The sequence below is a fragment of the Empidonax traillii genome, unplaced genomic scaffold, assembly GCF_003031625.1.
Source record: "Empidonax traillii isolate 1590-97213 ecotype Southwest subspecies unplaced genomic scaffold, ASM303162v1 scaffold1021:size208000, whole genome shotgun sequence".
Lineage (NCBI taxonomy): Eukaryota > Metazoa > Chordata > Aves > Passeriformes > Tyrannidae > Empidonax > Empidonax traillii.
Genome location: NW_020956214.1, coordinates 13178 through 24042, shown reverse-complemented (window position 1 = coordinate 24042; position 10865 = coordinate 13178).

Sequence of the window (10865 nt, the reverse complement as noted above, 5' to 3'; positions counted from 1 at the left end):
ATAATCAGGAAAGTCATTTTAATAATGAACTATTGAACTGGAAAGGTTGTTACTTCTCGAAGAATCACACATATTGTATGCTGGATGAGTTATCAGATTCAAGGTAAATATTTTTTTTCCCGTTCCCTACTGTTGAAGCTATATAGTTAAAAATTTTACCAGTAAAATTTAAGACGTGATATCTTAACTAAATTTTGCCCACAATAATGCAGCCATATAGCTTCACCCTTATACAATACTTGAACTGAATCATTGTCAGAAGATGTAACAAATGTCAATTATAATCAATTTTGCCTTGATATGTAATGAATTTTGCCATAAACTCAAGTTAGTGCAACCAAGCAGTTCTTGGGGAACTGTGAGAAGCACTGACACAGTAGGCACTGTATTGTTTTGCCAAAAATATAAAAGATAATTTATTCTAGTTCATGATAATTGACACAATTTTTGATGGGAAATTATGGAAAACATAAATCTCATAATTTCAACATCCAGTAGAAATATATTTTTATTTTGTGATACATTTAGTTTTGCTGAATTGTGAAGCACTTTTGGTTTTGGTGAAGGACAATGTATTAATGCACTAAATGATACATTTTAAGGAATCATCAGTATATTAACAAATCATTGCTTCTTCTCACCATAATGGCAATAATTTAGGATTTAAGTAAGTTATAATGCAAATTAAATAAGATAAAAATACCCTATTACATCTGGTATAATATAACTTTATGCTCCATTATAGCACTAGACATTGATAAAAGAATTGAATAAGTAGCATTTATTTCATGTGCTTTCATCTAATCCAGTCTAATCAAATCTAGTCTAAACTATTCATAATTAGAGACCCTGAATAACTTTTGACACAGGAGCACTGCTTGTTAGGCTCTTTCACTGCAGAATGCTTTCCTTCTTGATAGATGCAAGTGTTGTATTTGTGAACAAATACATGCCCATTTTAAAGATTTTAAAAGTTAAAAAATTTAAAAAAGCATGGGGCACAGGAAGTAAACTGCTGTAGCAGTTTCCTCTCCAAGTCCATATTAAGACTGAGCATTCCGAGGAGTCTAAAATAAAAGAATAGCAACTCACATGTATATATGACCTTAACAGGAATCTGGAAAGGCAGATGATCAAAATTGCATGAAATATGTAATGATCTTAATGAATGAGACGTTTAATGAACCAGGAGACATTAAAGATAAAATTTATCACATTGACAGCAGTTTAAAGGTACCTCTCTGTAGTGGGTTTCTGTGGCTGGGTTTTCTTAGCAGTGTGGGCTACAGGGGTGACTTCTGTTGGAAGCTGCTGGAAGCTTCCCTGTCTGGTGGAGCCAATGCCAGCCATCTCCAGGATGGGCTTCCTGCTGCAGGCCGAGGCCGAGCCCATCAGGAGTGATAGTAACACCTCTGTGATAAAATATTTAAGAACAGAAGGTTGTTATTATGAAGGATTCCAGCCAGGGAAGAGCAGAGTGAGAACATGGGAACAATAATACAGGCACCAAGGTCAGTGCAGAAGGAGGTTCAGGAGGTGCTCCAAGTGCTCTGCAGCCCGTGGTGCAGACCGTGGTGGGGCAGCTGTGCCCCTGCAGCCCATGGAGGATCATTGGGGTGCAGAGACCACCCTGCAGCCCATGGAGGAGCCCATGCTGGAGCAGGTGGATGCATGAAGGAGGCTCTGACCCTGTGGGAGGCCCAAGATGGAGCAAGGTCCTTTCGGAGACCTGCAGCCCGTGGAGAGGGGAGCCCACACTGGAGCAGGTTTTTCCTGAGCAGGACTTGTGCCTCCTGTGGGAGACCCACGGTGGTACAGCTCATTTGTGAAGGACTGCACCCCATGGAGGAGTGACCCACGGGACAGCAGTTTGGGAAGAACTGTTGCCTGTGGGATGGACTCACACCAGCAAGGTCCATCAAGGACTGTCTCCCGTGGGAGGGACCCCACAGGACCAGGGGAAGGACTCCTCTCCCTGAGCAGCAGCAGAAACAAAACTGATCATAAACCCCATTCCCATCCCCGTGCACCACTGGAGTGGAAGAGGGAGAACATGGAAGGAAGGAGGGGTGGGGAGAAGGTGTTTTTAAGATTGTTTTACTTCTCACTCTTTTGTTCTGATCTGTTTTGTCTGTGATGGTGATCAGTAAGCAAACCTCTCCAGATCTTAACTCATTAATCCTTCGCGGGTTTCTTTTTTTCTCTCCTCTGTCCAGTTGCAGAGGGGAGTGAGAAAGCGGCTGTAGTGAGTTCCTGGCATCCAGCCAGGGTCAACCCACTACACACCCTTAGAAATACATTAGCTTAATAAGAAAGAAATTAATTTTATGGATTAATATATAAAGGAAGTAAATTGAAGTCTCACTTGTAAACACTTGCACCATTTGTTCTAACAACTTGCTTTCTGCAAATAAAGAAGCTCAACCATGGAATTTTATACACCCAAAAGCTCTGAATGAGACTTGTGAATGGGTATGTTGCTCTTCGAAAATCATTGAGAGGAAAATTATCTTTAAATGAACATGAAAGCCACACTTTTTGCAATTTCTTCTACTTCAACTCTTTTATATAGTATAACCTGTATAACCTGCATTAAAACTGACTAAGATGTTGCCTTTTGAATTCAGTTTGTTTGGAACTTTACTTATGAGAGAGCAAATAGCAGGGAAATACAGAAAATGTACAGAAAAGTATGTTTTTCCCACACTTGATTACTCCAATCCTGCTACAGTGGAATGAGCATGTATTACTGCTGTGTGCTTTTTTCCTGTCTTTCAAAAACCATTACTTAAATACAGTTTCAGGAACTGAGTATTAATACGCAAAATTCGTTGTTGACTTTTACCTCCTGGTTTAACAGTTTTTGGAGAGAAAGCTGACATAACTATTAAAATAATTGCAAAAACTCTTCTGAATTCTGAAGGATATTGCAATGTGCTAAGGAGTTAATACAGAAGGCTTCTGATTTAAAATCATGATAAGATCCGCTGGTGAAATTGGATTATCAACTTTAATGAAGTTCCAGTTCATATTCTCTTTAGCACATTTATATTTTATATGTGGAGTGGTACTGATCCTTCCAAGTTTAGTTCACCTAAAAGGCAAGGGTCTTGCCTAAGGTAGCTGGACTTCGATCTTCCTACGCTCACAGAGGAGAGAGAGGGACCCCAGCAGATAATTAATTCTGTCTTGAAACAGAACACTAAGGTAAGACAAATGACAGTGTGATCTGTAGGTACCCCCCAGGGGATATTCTGTAATGAGGCTAATAACCTACCAGATCTCAGAATGCTTAATGAAGAATTAGAGACTCTAGAAAATGATCCAGAGCATCCAAGTTGAGCCGTGGAGAAGCCTCTGCCTTTCTGTTGGCTTCACAGATATTGAATAGCAAGAAATAATGAACTTTTGACAAACCCTCTCCTTTTCCAGTGGTTTTATAAGGTAGCCTTGGTGACCAACTTATAATAGATGCTCCTTTCTTTGAAAGCTAAAATTAGGAGATGAATCCTTACCACAGACCCCTCTCACAGAAGGTTTGCATTCCAGCTGTTGCTCTTTCCTATGTATAAGCATTGCAGAATTGAGCCCAAAGCTGTAAATTATAGTTCTAACCTAAATTTATATTCTGCCTTAAGCGCTTGCTAAAACAGAAGAATCCAGGAATTCAGCTTTCTGTTTCTTATGTATATCAGGGGCACCCCTGCATGTACAAGGAAAGCTAATTTTGAAAACTGGTAGCACCATGGAGTGAAAAGCAATAGCTCAAATCAAATGATAGGAAAATTATCTCTGGGAAGAAAAGAAGCATAACTCTCTCTTCCTCCATTGTTCTAAGTATCAGAATCTTGCAATATCCCTTCAGTTGTATCCTATAAGCCCTTTTCTTTAGGAATTGTCAATTACATCACTGATCTTTTTGTTTTTTGAACTTTACCCATAAAGTAAGTTGGAGAATACCTAGGATATTTTATGAGTTTTAAGAGGTATTGCTTTTGTCGTACTGTGTGATAACAATAACTGAGCTTGCATTTTTTAATGCTACGGGAAAGAAACACAAGAAAACAGTGTTATAAATTACTACAAAGAGTTACAAAAGAGAGGAAAAATAATGATTAATAAAAGAAAAAGAGTCATTTAAAATACTGCTCAAAACATACATTGCAAATGCTCATAGTCACTCAAAGGGCAAAGTGGTTTTTACTTCACTTAGCAAACAGTTTACCCGCTACAGAGACTCATCCTTTATTTGTGGGAAAACAGGAATAGATATCAGCAATTCTATAAATGACCAAAATTGGCAACCTTGATTCAAGTTGAAAATGGAACCATAAAACTGAACAAGGCTTGATCATCTAGTCATGTTCATATGCATTAATATAACACCGCTATGTTATTTGTATAATGGTTGCATAATTTCAACTTTGCAATATTCCGATTTCAGAACAAAAAATGAACCAAAAGCAACAAGACAACTGTCTTTACGTTTTTGATAAGTTCCATATTTGTACTCTATTAAGAAATCAGGGAGAGGGAGTTGGACTTATCCTAACATGGCTTAATGAAACCAGTGTATTCAGTTAATTACATTTTTATAGCATTGTTCAAATGTGTTTTTCAAACAACTTGTTTTGTATCCTGTTGTTCATTTCTGGCTTTATGTTCTATAATCTATTGTCACAGTTTTCTCTTTAGGGGTTCTGCACTATATGATTCCTTTTGTTTGTGTTAACTCAGCAGGTGGGTCTCCAAAACATACACATGCAGAATTTGTGCAACATTTAAAGCACAGCTGGACATGGTCCCTCTTCACTGTTTTACAATACAGTTACACTTTACATGATTGGGACAATAATTACCTCTTTTTGTTGTGTTTGGGTTTTTTTGGTGTTTTGTTTGTTTGTTTGTTTTTTTTTTTCAGTAGAAAAGAGGGAAAAAATGCACTGCAGGGCAACATTATTGAAAAAATTAAGTAAGAGAACTGTGATTAGTAAATGTGAATACATATACCTTTTTTTCATGAGGAAGTTAGATTGCACTGTTGTATCCTAGCGGAGGAGCTGCCTCCTATATAGAAGGAGGCCTCTGGATAGAAGGAGGCCTCTGGAAATGTAAAGTTATAGAAAAAATATAACTAATTTGTGCAGAAATAATATTTGAAAAAATCCAGTTTTAGCTTAATTAGACAGTACAAAATTCTGAATCCTTGCACGAAAACAGGTCTTATAATCTTTGGTATTCAGGAATTGCTTTGAATCTGTGTGGGTGTCAGATACTGAAACAGTTACTGACTTACACATTCTAGGATCACCAAAAGACTTTTGCAAATTGAAAAGCAGCTGCTCACCCAGAAAAGCCCACCGCTTCCCTAAATACTGCCAAAGGACCTTCAGACCATATAAGTGGGTGCCATTGTTCAGCTGTCCTGGGTGCAGATGCCTGCCTGAGGCTGTGAACTGGTTAAGGGAAGAGGTTAACAAGAGGCAAGTCCAGAAATCATGCCAGTGTCCTCTCTTTACATGATAACTCTGAGCATCTAGCCTGGGCTATGCATCTTAAATATTGGACCATGATGGGTCATGATTGATGCTGACGCAATAGGCAGCTGCAACTGTCTTTGGAAGTGTTGTGACATGGCCTGTGGGACTCTCCACTGTAAAACTCCCTGCCCCGAGGAGGTACAAGGCATTCCCACCTGAGCTGGAAGAACTCATAACTTCTTTGAGTGTGTGGGTTTCCCTCCCCCACCCCCAATGGATCAAGACCATCACTTCTGGAACTACCAAGTTTCGTTGCTGGACCAAGTGGGCGATGACTATGTATGACCATATCCATTTTTCAGCTCCTATGCTTTCTTTCCTTTTCTCTTCCTTGCCCTTAACCTGTCTTTCTCTTTCTTTCCCTTATGCATTTCCTTAAGTGTTATATTGCCATGCTTTAATATTGTCATATTGCTATAGATGCTCTAATACTGGTATGGTTTAATAGTGCTATATTGCTATGCTTTAATATTTCTATATTGCTATAGATGCTTTAATATTGTTGTATTGCTATAGAATGATAACACTCAAAACAGCAACATACCAGCTTACCTTAGAAAAGAAATTGTTCTAAAATAAACCCCACATGTATATATTTACAAACACTGATTATTCAGTGTCGTTTCACTCTAATACACCCAAAGAGATTTATTGGTAAGAACCTGGGTTACCCTCTCTTTTCTTGGGTGGGTTGCAACAGTGGGATTAAAAATGGGCTGAATTCCGCTTGCAGCTACCTAGCAGTATATGGGTTTCTACTGACCCTTTGTTCCTATCCCTGGCTCCAGACTTTCTCTGTAATGTGAAACAACACATTGATACAATTTCTGTCATTTCCTTCCTCAAGTAAATCTATTAAATGTTTATATGACATACATTTTATATGCATTTTTTCATATCAGTAAATATACAGTTTTGAAAATTAAACAAATCCCCTTGTTCAATTACTTCAGAAAGACCTTTCATTAACTGCGTGTTTCCTGAAACACTGGTAAAAGACAGTAGAATGTATAATTATTACGATTCTTTGATGTCTTGGGACTTGGACAGTTTATACTATAGTAGTTGTTGGTAGCTGACAGATCTTCTCAGGAAAAATTATGAACTTAATATCTTCACTTGCAAAAGGGGAACTAGTTTCTGTAACTGCAGAATATGATCATCAGCTGCTAGATTCTATTGAGAGAGAAGGGTAGCATAATGTCATTCATTCATATTTGTGAACATTGATCTTTCCTGCAGATGTGTACTTCATTTGCACGGACACATAAGGGCCCAGAAAACTTGGGCAGCTAATTGTTCTGGGTTTTTTTCAGTAATATTTTTCTATCACAATATAGTATATATAGTATATAGTTACATTTTTGCAGGAAGGGAAAGAAAAATAATAAGGTCTTATTTCAGAAATTATCTGTGTCAGAGAGTCTAGAGTCATCCAGTCAGCCCCACTGACAGTCCAAGATCTCACAGAAAGTTTATGCTGAGTGTTCAACATGTTTAGGAAAGCAAAATTATTTGCAACACAATAAACTCTCAGAGAGAGAAGCTTTATTTAGGCCAAAACTTAAGTCCTTTATATATCTCAGAGACATATGAGGGTGTAGGACATCACAATTTCAAGCAGTTAACAAATGCTGTAATTTTGGTTTTTCATCTGTAGCTGCCAATAGATAACTGTTTTTTGTTTCTTGCTTCAGTCCAATTTTATTTTCCCAGGCTGTTCCCACTTTTACAGATGATAAATTGCCCTTGCAGTTTCTTGAGTTTGAGCTAATCAATGGTATCTCTGCATGTGTCTGGTTTCTAGATACTTCAACTGTACTGGGGTACCTAGAAGAAATCAGCTGCATTTTTCAAGGATATTTCTGGTTTAAAGGCTTAGTTCCCAGGTTCTCAGTTCCCAGGCTGGCAGGCAATTTCTCTGTCAGTATTTTTCAGTAGACAATTTCTTGGGTTCAGTAATTTTCCCTTTCTAATCAGGCCACCTTTATGGCTGCTCACATCATATGTTTACCAATGATCAATTTAAAATCTCAGAAGCCTCACTGCTTTCTGTTTATGTCGTGGTTTTGCTTTGGGTTAATTTTGCCTTCCACCCCCCACATAATTACTAGTTGAGAGAAGGTATTTGCAGACAAAAGAGAGACAGGACTTGGGGAAAACAGTATAAACATTTATTACTAGTAAAATAAAAACTACTAATAAATTAAAAACTAAAGAATTATATCTATAACAATTTCTACTCAAGTTGGAATGCTATATATACACAGAAATACTTCTTCCCTTTTTATACCAGTCCAAGGAGAAGAAGTAGTCTCATTCTGTATCTTTGGAGTTCCAGTTCTCCTTCTAGTAGCAGATCCTCAGCAGCAGCACAGTACTTTCATTGCAGTTGGAATTTCTTTTCTCTTCTCTCGTTCTGTGTTGGCTTCCAGGGCTGGGCTTACCCCCCTCCTGGGCTAAGACTGAAGGCTGGAGATTACTCAGGTCCTGAAGGGTCTTCCTTCCATAGGCTTGCAAGGGGACACTTGCTTACTATGGATCTTCTTCCACAGGGTTACAGGGGATAATGGCTTAAGAGTTCACCCCTGTTTCCCTATGGAGGTCCCTCCCCATGGGAGAACAGTCCTTGATAGACTTCTCGGCATGGGTCTTGCACGGATCCCACACACACACGGGTTCCAGCATCTCACATGGGCCATCTCGCTCCAGCATGAGATTTTTCAGAGTTACAAAATCTTTAACAGCAGTATAGATCCACACACGCACGGATCCAGTATCTCACCTGAGTTGTCACTGCTCCAGCACAGGTTTCCTTCAGGGTCACAAATCTCCATCAGGACTCTGCCTCACTTCAGTCCTTCTCATGAAGTTTCGGTTCTTTTTTTAGTACATCCACAAACTTCTTTATCAGCTGCATGGGGAGTCTCCTTACTCCAACACACTTTTACAAGTAGCAGGGATTACTTTTCAGTCTTTTCCCTGCTAAGGAGAGAGAGCAGAAAGGCAGGGGGGAAACAAGCCTCCCCCCTTTCGCACTTTACTTTTCTTTGCTGCAGCTTCGGCTGCCAGCTCCGACCTTGGAAGCTCCGTTATCTTTCGGCTGGAATTCTTCCACAGCGGTTTCTGTCCAAGCAGTCCGTCTTTTAAACTTTTTTTTTCTCTTCACTCTCTTACAAGAGAGAAGGGAGGACTTCAGTGCTGCACCTGCTCCCCCCCCGGCCCAAGCCAGGGGAGGAGGGAGTCTGGCCCTGCTTGGGCCCGCTATTTCTCTCCCCTACATGGCTGCTACTCTAATTCCAACTGCGCCAACAACCTTCTCTTCCGTTTTCTTGAAGATGTAATTAGCAAAGACGTTTCTGGACTTTTGATTGGTCTTTTTGTCCGGAAATTACCTGGACAAAACCATCATCAGCCCCAGGGTTGGGCTGAGGGGCAAAACCACGACAGTTTAGTTGTCTATTTGTCTTGTGGTCCAACATAGATATGATACTTAGGGGTGTGGTTTAGTGGTGAGCTTAGCAGTGTCAGATTTGTGGTGGAGCTCTATGATTTTAGAGGTCTTTTTCAACCTTAACTCTATGAATCTATGATTCTATTTTTTATTTTGTAGGTGGGTAGGGCACATGAAGAAAACAGTAAAGTACCTTCCTCAGTAATATTGTCATAGTCTTCTTGATAACACTGAACAGAGCTGTCCTGGAGCAAGAAAACTTAAGAAATTAGATATCCATGACATTTACAAACTCTCAGTACATTGCACATTACCTAGGTTGTGCTGTTTCTTAGAGTGAGTAGGATTCCTCTCATTTTAATGCAGCCGTATGAGTTTTTAAACTGAAATAGTAAGGGTGACTCCTCTCTAAAATGAGGGAGGTAAACAAATTTGTAGAGAGACTTGGCCCATGTATAATCATTGTCTAAATGGAATAGTCAGAATTCCTTTCTGGGGATGTGTGTCTTTCCATCGAAGAGAAATTAAATGTAGTGTAATTTTCAGTCTGCTAGAATTTTCTGGTTCTGATATAACTTTGGTATGAGGTATTATGTGTCTTTTATATCTTACTGTCCTTGTGTCATCTTTCAGGTTCTCTGCTGTGGTTTTTAGTATACTGCAGCTCCCAGAAAAATTCACCTTGTCAAATTACAGTGTTACTGTCCATTCCTTATCAGCTTCTTTTTGGCCATCCTTCAATTGCTTAGGAAGCTGTCATTCAATTGTTAAAAGATAAATTGAGGTCTTACTGATTTTTTTGTTCCATATGTCTATTATGTTTGGGTCTCCTGTCAGATACTTAGATTTTTACTGGGATATGTGTCTCTAAGTTTGTCTCCTTACCAGTGTGTGATTCCTCAGTAGCAAAGCAATCTGGCTGCAACCCACATCAAAAAGTAGAGAATTTTCTGCCCATCTATCAGGTAAAGCAAGGTTCAGTTTGCATCTGAGCCTTTTTTGCAGGACCTATCTAATATAAACGTTATGTATCTGAGCTAACATACACTTTAAAATCCATTGCAGGAAAAGTATAGAAAATAGACAAGTAGAAAGAATCTTGTGGAATTCTGGGAATATAAAAAGAAATAATTAATTCAATTGAAAAATGTACAAAAGTAGGTAACCTGGAAAAAAACATTTAAAAAATGCAGAAAAAATAACTAAGCTTCACCTAAGCATTAAACTATACATTACAGGAAGAGAACACTGAATGTGTGCCCTGAGGACAATGGATGAAAAGATCTGCATTGCATCTAGAACTTTTACAAACTTTTACTTCTATCCATCAATGAGTCCAGATGATTGCTGCATCTAGTAGAATTATCAGAAATAATAGCCTAGTTTTTCTAAATATTTAAAATAATACATTGCTTATTGTATTATATCTCATAAAAATAAAATTAGATTACATTTGATGGATTCTATTCTATATAGATTCTGGCTATTAAACTATAGATGATATGTATTTAATTTAGATTGTTTTTCTTTGTCATTTTTGAGAGAATATCTTACACTCAAAGTTAATCATACATAAAAATCTATTATTTATGATTGGAAATTATTGAAAACCAAAATCCACTTTTTGGTGACTAGCAAACAACTTTCTAGCCTAGAGAGTAATTGTGTAGGACAAGTTGTTGCAGTAACCTCCAAATGATAGGTTTGTTTTGATGTCATTTAAGAGCTTGAATCCTTTGTGTAGACCATAAATAGCAGCACTAAATGTTTTTTTGTGATGTGGCTGTGAAGGGGTCAGTTAGCACATCTATTCATTTCGAATTGCTTCCACTGACACCAGACCTGTCCCTTCGTCACCACAGAGGGAGATG